The 14660-nt window shown below is 36.7% G+C and overlaps 1 pseudogene; it reads left to right on the forward strand.

The window, feature by feature from the left end:
• Positions 1–2172: 2172 nt before the first annotated feature.
• LOC104667751 lies at positions 2173–3701 on the forward strand (annotated as a pseudogene).
• The last annotated feature ends 10959 nt before the right edge of the window (positions 3702–14660 follow it).

Consider the following 14660-nt stretch of genomic DNA (forward strand, 5'->3'; position numbering starts at 1 on the left):
CCTATTCCCCGTTTGTGAAAAGTTTTTCTTACAAATGGGTGCTGCATTTATTGCATGAGTTTTCTGAATCTACTGAATCAATCATAAATTTTTTCTCTTTTAATCTGTTAACATAGTAATATACTAAGATTAACACAATTTTTAATATTAAGTCATCCTTGAAATCCTAGAATACACATTATTTGACCATGATGCATTTTTAATATTTTGCTGAATCTAGTTAGCTAATGTGTTAGTATCTGTACATTTATGTTAAGTAATACTGGTCTAAAGAATTTATTTTATGCAGTAATATTTTCTGGTTTTGGTACCATAATAATAAGAAAAAAAGAATAGCTAACATTTATTTTGCGCTTACTATGTGTCAGTCAGTGCTCTTAGCATATCTCTTTTGTTTTCACCATTTAATCATCACAGTTCTATGAGGTAGGTACTCTGGTCATTATCCTAATTAAGCAAGTGAGAGTGCTAAGCATTTACCTAGGAATATAGTTAATAAGTGTCTGACCAGGAACACATTTTCTGTTCTCTAGGAAAATTTAAAAGTTTATAGTTATGTATTCCCTGATAGTTTGATAAACGCATGTCAATAACTAGGACTCCTGCTTTTTCTTCCAACTGATTGCATTTCCCTAATGGAAGTAAGTGTATTCAGTTTTAAAATATCTTCCTGGATCCATTTTAATAAGGTTTAATTCTCTAGGAAATAGTCAATTAAATCTATATTAAATATTATAAATACATAATTTACTATTCAATAATTTAATATGAAAATGTAGATTATCTTTGGTTTTTCTTGATTAATGTTGTTAGAGGTTTGTGTAAGTTTTTAATCTTTTCTAAAAATAAACTTTATTCTATGCTGAATCTCCCTATTGTGGCTTGGTTTTCTAAATTCCTTTATTTCTGTTATTATTACTTCTTTCTACCTTCTTAAGATTTACTATTTTTCTAACTTCTTCACTTAAACGTTCCTCAGTTAAATATTTAGCTAATAATTTTCCAATTGTTTTGTCCTAGTACAGACATTTAAGGTTAACATTTTTCCCGTGAGTATACTTTTTGTTGTAGTCTATCAGTTGTGCTTCTCTTGTTTTTCAAATCTAAATAGTCTATAATTTGCAATACAATTTCTGCTTTAAGCTACAAAATATTTGGAAAAGTACATTTTGGCATTATTTACTAATTTTATTGCAATGTTTTCAGGGAACATGTTTTTTGTGTTACCAACTCTTAGAGACTGTCTTTGTGGCCAAGTACATGAACAATTTTAAAATATATCCTATGGATGGATTTCAGGTGCCAGCCAAGATGAAGTAAGCCTGCTAGAATCCTTCTCTTCCACTCATTACAATTAAAAATTCAGGACAAAATACTAAAACACTTAAATGAGGATGATTCTGAAACAAAATAATAGCAAGAAGGTTGAGGAGAGACATCAAAACTCAAAAAAAAAAAAAAAAAAAATGACCAATATGCCAATAGTGAGTTTCTTATGATATTTTTCCTTCAAGATCATCTGGTCTTGACTTAAGGATGGGCCAAATCAGGGAACAATGTGATGGGAACAGACAGCAAAAACTTTGAGAAAACTCTGGTTTTCTGTCAGAGTACTATGAAACTGGGACTCTAAGAGGTGGAAAGTGGAGGTTGAAGGTGAAATCCCAATGTGTTTTTCTCTCCCTATGCCCCAAGGCCAGCTTCACTGACCAGCTTCAGTGCATGTAGAGGCAGCAGCATGAATGTAAGCCCTAGAAATCCATCTTTCTGGACAGAGGAAGCATGAAAATGGGCCTCTAGGGGCCTCTGTGTTTAAAGACTGTAGAAGGAATTTCCATTTTTATTTTCTGTCTTTTCTTTCATTACTTCATCCCCCGGGTATATCTAATAACACAGAACTGTGCCACTGCGTGGAAGGCTTAGACAGAGGACTCTTGGCCAGAGGGACTGGAAAAAGGGGCCCCGGGGAGGCAGACTCTGCGAGAGAAAATTATTTTTTAAAAAGAGAGAGACAGAGAGAGAGAGAGACAGAGAGAGAGAGAGAGAGACAGAGAGACAGAGAGACAGAGAGAGAGAGAAGCGGGCCCGCCTGGCTCGCAGCTGCAGCGTGGCCGCAGAGCAGGGGCAGCAGCAGCGGCTACACGCGCGGATGTCGAAGGGTCTGGCGGCAGCATGGCGGCCTACCTGATCATGAGCGGCAACGGCTACGTGCCCGAGAACTGGCTCACCGCGCAGCAGCTCTTTGCCAGGGCCGAGCGCCTCACCTGCAACGACTTCCTGATTCTCCCAGGATTCATAGACTTCGTAGCTGATGAGGCGGACCCGACCTCAGCCCTGACCCGGAAGATCACGCTGAAGATGCCGCTGATCTCCTTCCTCCGTGGACACTGTGACAGGCTAACATAGCCATCGCAATGGCTCTGATGGGAGGTATTGGTTTCATTCACCACAACTGCACCCCAGAGTTCCAGGCCAACGAGGGGCGGAAGGTCAAGAAGTTTGAACAGGGCTTCATCATGGACCCCGTGGCGCTGAGCCCCTTGCTCACTCTGGGTGATGTGCTGGAGGCCAAGATGCGGCAAGGCTTCTCAGGCATCCCCATCGCGGAGACGGGCACCATGGGCAGCAAACTGGTGGGCATCGTCACCTCCAGAGACATCAACTTTCTTGCTGAGAAGGACCACACCACCCTCCTCAGTGAGGTGGTGATGCCAAGGAAGGAGCTGGTGTTAGCTCCAGCAGGCTTGATGTTGAAAGAGGCAAATGAGATCCTGCAGCATAGCAAGAAAGGGAAGCTGTCTTTCCTCAATGATAGCCATGAGCCGGTGGCCATCACCGCCTGCACAGACCTGAAGAAGAACCAAGACTAACCTCTGGCCTCCAAGGATTCCCACAAGCAGCTACTGTGTGGAGCAGCTGTGGGCACCCCTAAGGATGACAAATACCCCCCGGACCTGCTCACCCAGGTGGGTGTAGACGTCACAGTCTTGGACTCCTCCCAAGGGAACTCGGTGTATCAGGTTGCCATGGTGCATTACATCCAACAGAAGTACCCCCACCTCCAGGTGTTTGGGATGACAGCAGCCCAGGCCAAAAACCTGATTGACGCTATGTGGACGGGCTGCGTGCGCATAGGCATGGGCTGCCACTCCATCTGCATCACCCAGGAAGTGATGGCCTGCTCTTGGCCCCAGGGCACTGCTGTGTACAAGGTGGCTGAGTATGCCCTGTGCTTTAGTGTGCCCATCATAGCCAATGGCGGCATCCAGACCATAGGGCACATGGTCAAGGCCCTGGCCCTTGGAGCTTCCACAGTGATTATGGGATCCCTGCTGGCCACCACCACGGAGGCCCCCGGTGAGTACTTCTCAGACAGGGTGCGGCTCAAGAAGTACCGGGGCATGGACTCACTGGATGCCATGGAGAAGAGCAGCAGCAGCCAGAAATGATACTTCGGTGAGGGGAATAATGTGAAGATCCCACAATGTGTCTTAGGCTCCATCCAGGACAAAAGGTCCATTCATAAGTTCGTGTCCTATCTCATAGCAGGCATCCAACATAGTTACCAGGATATCCGGCCGCAGCCTGTCATTCAATCCTTGATGTACTCAGGAGAGCTGAAGTTTGAGAAGCAGACCATGTCGGCCCAGATCAAGGGTGGCATCCACAGCCTGCACTCTTTTGAGAAGCGGCTGTACTGAGGACAGTCGTGGAGGCCGAGGTGGTGAAGGGGGCGCACCCCAGTGTCCACTTTTGGGCACAGCCTCCCTCTGTAACTGAGTGGTCCACAGATTTGCACTATAGGTTCCCCAGTTCCTTTCCAGGGAGAGAGGAGGGGAGGTTCTGAGGGGTCTGCGGCCTCTCGCTGGGCACCGCCTGCAGACTCTGGACTGCTCTCTGAGCCAGGCTGCCCTGGGAACCCCCCAACACACACACACACCAGCCCAGCTAGCCAGGCTCTCCGGCCCTGCGCATGCTTCAGGTCTTGCTGCAGCCTGCTCCAGCCCAGCCCCCACCCCAGGGGCAGGAGGTCCCTCCTGGCTTCTCCCGTAGGGCACCTCCCTGCCCCCAGCCCCCCAGGAAATGGTGCTCTCCTGGCCCTGCCTCTGGTCCTTCCCGGGCCACTACCCCCTCAGCCATGTGGCACTTCTGAGCTCTAGACCTAAGCCAACAGGAGGTCTCCACCCACTTCCCCTGCCCTTGGCTACCCTTGGTCCCTGCTCCTCAGGCCACTCCCCTGTCCCTAGCCCTGGGGAGGAGGCTGCCCTGATCATGGCCGCCTCGCCTCCCTGTCATTCCTGACTCACACCATCCCCAGGTATACCATTCCTGCCCTCTCCTTAGCTGCAGTGGAAGGCACACTTTGCATACCTTGGAATCACAGTTGTGTCATTGTGTATTAAATAATAAGAATAAATCAAGCAGATCTCAACGCCTCCAAAGAAAATTTAAAAATAAAAAATAAAATAAAATAAAATAAATAAATAAGCAGTGAAGAAGAAAATTCCCTGGTGTGCCCCCAAACTCTGCCTGTATGGAACACATCCAAAGAAGCATAGCAAAAGCTTTAAGAATTGATCTGTGAATCAGCTCCAAAGTCTTACACTAATCCCTGACTGTTTCAGATAACACAATAAAGACTTTAAACCCTGAAATGACATTCAAACTAGCACCAGTGTAAGGCAAGATAGAACTCATGGTCTGAGCCTAATTTGATTTATTAATAAACAAAAAATCTTCAGAGGATTTTAACAAGAGGCAGAGTCTCACAACACATTACTCAAAATTTTGAAGATGTAATGCAAAATTGCTCAGCATACAAATAACAAAAAATAAATAAATAAATAAATAAATAAAAAGTTGGACCTGCTTTCCAGAGAAACAACTATCAACAAATGTCAAATCTAAGATGATCCAGATGTTGGAATAAAGACTTTATTGTAGCTATTATAACCATGCTCCATGAGGCAAAGGTGAACGCTCTTGAAATTAATGGAAATAAAGATGTTCTTAACAGAGCAATAGAAACTACTGGAAAAAGAAAAGGGAAAAATTGGACATTTAAAAAATAAAAAATACAACACCTGAAATTTTAAAATTCCCTAGATGGTTCAATAAAAGAATAGAGATAACAGAGGAAAAAGTCAGTAAACTTAAAACTTGATCAATAAAAATTGTCTAGTCTAAATCACAGAGAGAAAAGATTGAAAATGAAAATGACCAGAGCGTCTAGGGCCTATAGATAATATAATAACAATATTCAAAAAACCTAGTAATAGTGTCATTGGCATCTATGAAATAAAGGGAAAAAAATGATTGTTGAAGAAAAATATTTGAAGATATAGTGGATGAAAAACTTCCAAGTTCAGTGAAAAACATAAATTTACAGAAAAAATTCAAGAAGTTCAGAAAAATAATTTAAACTCAAACAAGACGTAAGGGAAGTTATAACAAAGGGAAACTTGTAACCTTAGGAATGAGGATAAAGCAAAAGAAATGGTTGGGTATCTGAATAAATATAATTTAATATTTTTCTCCTCTCAGTTTATTAAAATATATATGACTTTTGAAAGCAAATTTTATAACATTTCTAGAAAGGTTCCAGTGTATGTACAGGTAATGGACATGACAGAGCAAGTAGATAGAAAATCAGTAAGGACACAGAAGGAATGAACAACACTATCAACCAACTTGACCTAATTGACATTTGTAGAACACTCTTGCCCACTAATGGCAGAATGCATAGTCTCCTCAAGTGCACATAGAACATTCACCAACATAGACCATAAAACACCTCAACAAGTTCAGAAAAAATCAAATCGTATTTTGTATATATTATACATTATACTTTCCAAACACGAGTAACAGAAAAAAAAATCTGTAAAGCACCTAAATATTTGAAAATTAAATAAACCATAAATCAAACAAGTAGTAGAGTGGGAACTTGGAAAATATTTTGAAACAAATGAAAACACAAATTAACTATATAAGGAATGAAAGAGATGGTCCTACAGACTTCACAGTCTTTCATCAAAGAGATGAAAGAGATGACTCCTACAGACTCCACAGATATTAAAAGACTAATGGTACCAACAACTCTATGCCTATGACTTAAACAGCTTAAATGTGATAGACCACTTCCTTGAAAAATGTAAATTACCAGAACTCACTAAATAGTAAATTGTCTATATCTTCATCTAGTAGAAAATTAAATATTTTATTTAAAAACTTCCAAAAATGAAAACTGTAGTCCCAGATGGTAAATTTTACTAAATATTTAACAAATAATACTAATTTCACATAATTTATTGCAGAAAAGGAAGCTGAGGTTGAGGGGTATATATTTCCCAACTCATTTTATGAAGCCAGGACTACCTTGATACCAAAACCAACCAAAAATATTACAATAAAAGTAAATTACAATGCACTATTTCTCATGAATATAAACAAAAAAGATTCTCAACAATTTGAATCCAGTAATATATTTAAAAGATAATATAAAATTATCTTTTACTTTATTTAATGAAATTAAAATTACAATTACATATCTATCAGAATGCCTGTAAAATAAAACAAACACACAAAAAAACCTGACAATGCCAAGTGCTAGCAGAGATGCAAACCAACAGGAACTCTCATACAAAGCTGAAGAGAATGCAAAATGGCACAGCCACTCTAGAAAACAATGCCTTATAAAGTCAAACATATATTTAGCATACAGCTCAATAACCCCACATTTTAGCATTTATGTAAGTGTGACAAAAACCCATATTCACACAAATGTGGTAATTTTAAAACAAATGTGTTAGTATCATCAGAAACTGAAAACAACACAAATGTCCCTCACTTGGGGACTGGATAAATAAATGTGATGCATTCATATAATGAAATACTATTCAGCAATAAGAAGGAATAAAGTATTGATGCATGCAATAAATGAATGAATCTCAACTCTATTATTCTAAGAGAAATAAACCTTTCTCCAAAGTTAATATACAGAATAATTCCATGTATATTATTTTCTAGAAAAGGCAAAAGAGAATTGCAAGAACTCTACATGAAAAAACAGCACATTTATGATACATAAATATTTTAAATAAATTTTTAAAATACTCTGTGGGTGTTTGAAAACAATTTCCTTCACCTACTTATTGTTTGTAGTGTTCTATATATGCAATCTATCATTTGATGAAAATTATGTCAAAATCTCCCACTACAATTGATAATTTGTCCATTTCAACTTTAACACTATTGATTTTTACTTTATGAATTTTTTTCAGGATATTATTTGCTTTTAACATATATGTATTCAGAATTGCTCTATTTTCTAGTGAACTAGGCTGTTACTTCTACTTAAAGTCCTTTTTGTTTCAAAGTCTATTTTGCCTTTCATTAATATTGCAAAAGAGTTGTTGGGTTCATCTTTGCCTGCATATGTTTTTACATTTCACTATTTTCATCTTTCCATTATGATCATGTATAGGTGTATTTCTCATAAACAGCATGTAACTGGATTTTTTTTTTAAAACAGGGTCTCCCTCTGTCACCTGGGACAGAGTACAGTGGCATGATCATGGCTCACTGCAACCTCCACCTTCTGGGCTCAAGAAATGCTCCCACCTCAGCATCCTGAATAGCTATGACTACAGGCATGTGCCACCACACTTGGCTAATTTTTAAATTTTTTTATAGAGACAAAGTCTCATTATATTGCCCAGGGCTGGTCTCCAACTCCTGGGTTAAGCAGTCTTCCTGCCTTGGCTTCCCAAAGTGCTGAGATTACAGGCATGGGTCACTGTACCTGGTCACAACTGGATTTTTAAAATTTAATTTGAAATTACCTATCTTTTAAGAGGTAAATTTATCATTAGCATTTATGTTTTTAATACCTCATTTTATATTTTATTTTATGTCTCCTGGTTTTTATTTACTTATTTTTTTCAACTCCCAAGTGCTTGGAATATCTTTTTAAAATTTACTTATTGCTCTTTCCTTTTTTAAAACAACTGAGTCTTTTATTGGTTTGTGCTTGTTTTATATTCTATTGCTCGTCTATAGAGTTTATCCTTAAATATGTTACATGCATTCTTGACTTAACAGAGTGCAAATTTAATCAGTATCACTAGTTCCCTCCAAAATATCAGACTTGAGAAAGATTTAACTCCAGTCATTCATCTCTTGATTTTTTCATGCAAGTTGAGCTTTAACTCCAGTCATTTATCTCTAATTTTTTTCATTCAAGTTGGCTCCGTCGTTTTTTTTTAAAGCACTCAAAATTCGTAATCATCATTATTATTTTTTATTTTTATTTTTTTGAAACGCAGTCTTCATGTGTCTCCCAGGCTGGAGTGCAGTGGTGCGATCTCGGCTCACTGCAAGCTCCGCCTCCCGGGTTCAAGCCATTCTCCTGCCTCAGCCTGCCGAGTAGCTGGGACTACAGGCGCCCGCCATCACATCCGGCTAATTTTTTGTATTTTTAGTAGAAACGGGGTTTCACTGTATTAGGCAGGATGGTCTCCATCTCCTGACCTCCTGATCCACCCGCCTTGGCCTCCCAAAGTGCTGGGATTACAGGCTTGAGCCACTGTGCCGGGTATTGCTTTTGATATTCGTTGTTTATTTAGATTCATCTACAGGTTAATTCATTTCTTTGCAGAGATGTTAATGCACACTTGAATCAATTTCTTTGATTTCCTATTCATTGTTCCCTCTCCTTCTTTTTCAAAGTGCATAATTTGATGTTTCCTTTAGATTCTGTGAATAATAATACTAATTACTATTTTCAATTCTAAATTTTCTGAATATTTTTAAATTTTATTGATACTCTGTTACAACAAAATGTTATCTGGTCCTAGGTACCAGAAACGGATGTTGAGCCTCCTAGGTGAGGGAAAAGCACTAAGCATCCCAAGTCTCAATACACTGATTTTTCAACTCTTCATGTCACCTACCCATGAAAGGTTTGCTGAAAGGCAAGTCTCCTGCAAAACCAGAACTACCACCGTCACTCTTAATTCAGTACAAGAGGAGAGTTAGAAAAAGGTGTATTTTTGTGGGATGCACATTCACAGTGAAAAGTTTTATTTCTCTTCAAACACCCCTCCATGTGGAAGAAATGCAATATTTTCCCTTCCTGGAGACGAGAATAGGAGAAAGAAAGAGGATCACTAAAACAACTTGCAGTCATCAAAACCACTTATTTCCCTCTAAGTCAGGTATGAGTATTTCTCAGCTAAACTTGGCCAAACTGTTTATTTGGCCAGGAAAACCCAATGTAGAAACAAGAACAGGAAAAATTACAGAATGTGAGTTTCTCACAATTTTCTAACGACATCAGTTGTCTTTTTGCTAAACCCTCATGAAGCTATGGGACACTAACTATGGCAAGAGCTAAAGAGGAAAGAAAGAAGTTAGAACCAGGGGTTCAGATTTCCACATCAAAAAAGGGAAAGACACTCATAGGACTCTGAAGAACCAATTAATGTGTTCCACAAAGCAGCATCCATTTATATGGTTGTAACTCTAGAAGCTAATAGGCTAATCTCAGTCAGAGATACAGGATTGGGTATCTGCAGACTGCAATCAGAGACAATTATTAAAAATAAAATGTGTTTCCCCAGTGAGTTGTCTCTTTTCAATAAACCAATAAAACGTAAATAACATTTTGAGATGGTATACGATTACAAATTACTACTTTTGCTTTTGCTGGCACCTAGTTTAATTCCTTTACTTAGGGTTGTGTCTCACGAATTAAGTCAATCTCACAGTTTCACAATGGATTAAGTTTTCAATTTATCGAAGATAACATTGAAATAACAGTACTCCATACTACTTCCTTGGACTGGCGGCAAAGTTTAGCTAGTCCTCCTTTCACAGGTAAAGTAAATTTTACAGGTTCTTTATTTGTTGAAGCCCTACTTCCAATACCCATTTAGATCCTAAAATCCAGAACTTCAGCCATTAAGGTCTATATATTATTTTAATCTCCTTACCAAATAGAATCCTTGGACTTCAGCTTCTACTTATGACACTGGCTTGAAAATTTCTTCTCATCTCTGTCACTTGAGTAATTTCATTGTTTGCATTAATTATACATTGTGAAAAATGCTTATATTTATCCCTAATTTCTATGTAGTGTCAAATCAAAATGCCAAATGTTAAAGTATGATTTTATCAGTTAATGCCACATATCTTCCTAATAGAAGGCAAAACCAGTATATTTAAATAAATTTATATATCCATATTTAATATTTTATTAATGATCCAAAATAATCGCATTGTAGAAATGTTTTCAAATTTTAGACTCTGTAGAAATTTTTTAAACCAAATTATCTAGAATGGATAATGACATTTTGGTGTTTAATAAAATATGTTGGTTAAAAAAATTTAAATATCACTTGAAAACATATAAAAATACACATGCACACACCACACACACACACACACTCACTCACACACTATAAATCAGAGTTGGCTTCAGGAACACCCTATTAGTCTTGAAGATTGGGTCCCTCTTCTCCTCACTAACATTCGTTGAATTTCTTAAGAAAATAGGAAAATGTCAATAGTAGCTAAAGTCATGTTCTGAACAAGCAGGTTTCAACTCTGGTTATTTCATCACTGGACTCTTCTCAAATAGAGTTGGCAAGAGTAATTCTGAAATCAACACAGAAAGTCACAGAAGAGCAAATTCAGGTCATCTGACTCATTCCACTTGTAACTTAAAGAGCATTTAAACCCACATTTTGAGGGGAGAAAGTTATAAAGTATTGCAAATCAACTGTTACTTTTTTCGATTTTTTAAAAAACTTCGAGTTGGAGAGAAGGAAGAGAAAGAAGAAAAAAATATTATTTTTAAATAGAAAACTTTCAAATTGCTGAAAATAATTACCTTTATATGACAAATTGAAAATAAATTCAAAAGAAATGATCATACAATCCATATAAGCTTTACTGTTAAATCAAATATTAAAATCCTATTTCTAAAATAAAAAGTAATATTTTTATTTATTAAGATTCCTTTTTAGGTATTCTATTTCTGAATGTGAAATATTACATACCCCCAAAAGTCTAAAACTAAAGTGTTAAACATTCAAACTGATTTATCCTTCCTTCTTTGGGTAAAACTTTATTTTTTTAATTTTATTTTTAGAAAATTATGTTATTTAAAAATTATTGTTCTAAATATAAGTATATTATAGAAAAATATTATAGTGAAACATGAAATATTCAATCATTGATATAATGTACCTATTAACATCATGTATTTCCAAAAATGTGGTTAATAGGTACTATTAAACATTTCTATCTCATACTCAAGATATTGTTGAATATCAGTTCATTACTTCATCTAGGTTATTTTGGGACATAAAAGACAACCCAGAGAGGAACAGAGAATGTTCTTCTCTATGTTTGCTGCTCTACACATCCACTTGTTTTAAGCAGGAGAAATGAGTTTTGTCATTGAATTTGCTACCACTAAAAACATTTGTAGAAAAATCAACCCTATTTGTTCATTCTAGTCTTTAAATTCTTTTCCTCATGTTTCCTTTTCCCCTCTTTAACCCTGTGCTCCCCTGATTTCTTTGATGAGTATTTCCTTTCCTTATTTATATCTTTATATTTATATATATTATACATTTACATTTATATATATTTATATCTGCCCTCTATATCTTTTCCTATTCAATTCTTATTTTGAAGGCTAGTTTAATGACCAACACATTACAGTGTTGTACTAACGATCACTTTTCCAACTGATTCTTCCTCTTCCTTTAAAGAACATCGCTTCAATTGAATGTCTGATCACAGACTGAAACTGCCAATTTAGCTGTGCTTAAAGTTGGTTATTCTTCTTCCCTTTATTATATATATGTACAATTTTTTCTGAAAAACTAAAAATTGCATTTTGTAGGTTTCTAAATTGAAGTTTCCCAAGAATGATTACAATATTTTTTATTAAAAGTCATCATATATTCCCCTAAAAGATTACAGGTACATATCAATAATATATTAATGCGAGCTTATTTATTATACTCGCTGAAGAGATATTTTAAATGTTCTTTATTAATGAATGAATAAGCAACAACCCTGTAAAGTGGAAAAAAGAAAACAACCAGGTATGGGAATAGTCATGTTTTTCTAGAGAAGTGCCTTTGATAACAATGGAGTCCTTTATTGACAACTCATCATATTCCAAGCCTTTAGCTGAACACATTACACACACTATTGCATTTCATCATTCCAACAAACTTGCAAATACGGACATTTTTATCAAAATTTATTAGATGAGGAAACAGAACCATAGAGAGGAAATTTCTCCATTATCACATAGCAAGAAATGGAAATTGAAACACAAGTCTGTCTATCACCAAAGACAATGTTATTTCTTGACTGCCAGGGAAGCCACCTACCAGCTAGAAAATAGAGTACTACATTTTTTACACAAAATGAAAAAGAAACAGAAACTATGTGAATCTACATCACCTTGAAAAAGAAAAAAAACTAAAATATAAACAAAAATCCCCAGGAATGTTAAAGATATTATGTATCATTAAATTCTTGGCCAATGACACACATAAATTGTACATGAGACTAAAACTTGAGTAACAATTGGAATTCTTCATGAAAATGTAAACCTTTTGCTTTAAACATCTTTCCCATATAATAAAATGACCACGTTTATCCTTTTATAACTCAAAAGCAACATTTACTCTTACATTAAACCAGAAAAATTGGAGTGTTTACTAAGTGTTCAGGACTTTAAACTCCAATAAATGACAGGATCCTCTTCATTTCTTGAACATAATTTCAAAATTAGTTATGAGTTTTATATATAATTGTAAAGTATATAGAACTGCTGATCAAATGTTATAGTTCATTTTATATATAGTTATATTTTGATATCCTTTTTTAAGAAAAGTAAGATACCAACAACTTTACTAGGACATAATTTCAAAAATGTCCATGGGTGTCACATATCAAGAAAGGACTGCTTTATTATCATGTAAAATACACAAACTAGCAAGGAAGAACACTTCCTATATATATTTATTTAACCATAATCTAAGGGAGTTCTTATTTGTGCATTGTTGAGAATGAAACCATCCAGGGAACCTTAGAGTAACAATAGAAAGAATGGGACTCTTCCTTTAGAGATAATTTTCTCCGACCAGGAAATTAAATGTTTCTCCTGGCAGCCAGTAAAGTACACAGAGGAATGTCAGCTTACACGTATACCTCTTCAAAGTTAATCACAAACTGGGGTTACCCAAGGTTCAGACTAAAGACAGGAGCAGTCTCACCCATACATATTATTCGACCATGTAAGCCAATCTATAAGCATCAGCTAGAAGACAAGTGTTCATTGGGGTTTCACAATGAATCACAGTAAAGTAGAACTATAACACATTTATATATACTGAAGGAGAAGAAAAAACTAACATCTGTCCTAAAGATGGCTAAGGTTACATTTTGTGTATTTAAAGTTGTAATGTATAATATGAAGAGATATATTTTTGTTCATCAAAACATGTAAATCAGAAAGCTACTAACAGTGCTTATACAGACAGAAGTGGCTCTATGTAGAGGAAAGAGCTACGGATTTAGAATCAGAGAATGTGTGAGTGAATGTGGGTTCAGTAACTAGTTGCTATGTCAACTTATTAATGTTCTGTAACATTTCTAGGCCTCAATTTCTTCAACTATAAAAACTGAAATAATAGTACCTGGCCTGCAAGGTTGCTGTGAGGACAGAACACATGAACACATGTTAGATGGCTCTAAAAACATTCTACTACTATACAAAGATAAAGTAGTGTTATCATTGTTTCTGCAAGTAGGAAAGGATCATTGCTGAAATTTAGCCACATAGAATCTGAGAGGGTACACATTATTGAAAATGCTAGGGTCTTCTCAGAGCTAACACTGTCAAATTGACATCTCCTTACTCTGAATCCAGGACAATTCTAGGCTGAACTAGACTTCCTGAGTAGTAAGCAGAATGAGACTGGCACTAGAGAGACATCTAGTGTTTGAAATAACAGAAGAGCCGATGTGATGGTTAAAATAAACTTTTTCAAGAATGAAACATTCCATGTTCAAAGAAAGCCATACAAATATTAAATCACCATTACAACAATGTCTCTGCCATTTTTAAATTTTTTTGAGATTGAGTCTCAAACTCCCGACATCAGGTGATCCTCCTGCCTCGGCCCCCCAAAGTGCTGAAATTACAGGTGTGAGTCGCCGTGCCCGGCCTCTCAATGCCATTTTTAATCCTCCAGAAATTAAAAATGTATTACCTGAATTTTCAAATAAACAGACATATTTAAGAAGAGCCAGGAGTCAAGGAAGGGAACTCCAGAAACTCACTGTTTAAGACACTTACCACTTAACAGCATAGAGTTTACAGCAAAGGCAAGATCAAAGAGGTCTAGAGAGAGAAGAAGTAAACAGGACAGAGATTTTGTTAGGTGGAAATCAGAGAAGAAAGCTAATTACCTTTTGAATATCTTTGCTCTTGCTTCTCCAGTTCTTTTAATTGTGATGTTAGGGTGTCAATTTAGATCTTTCCTGCTTTTGCTTGTGGGCACATAGTGCTATATTTGCCTCTATACCCTGCTTTAAATGTGTCCCAGAGATTCTGTTACATTGTGTTT

Source organism: Rhinopithecus roxellana, chromosome 14 (genome assembly GCF_007565055.1).
Source record: "Rhinopithecus roxellana isolate Shanxi Qingling chromosome 14, ASM756505v1, whole genome shotgun sequence".
In the NCBI taxonomy this organism is placed as follows: Eukaryota; Metazoa; Chordata; class Mammalia; order Primates; family Cercopithecidae; genus Rhinopithecus; species Rhinopithecus roxellana.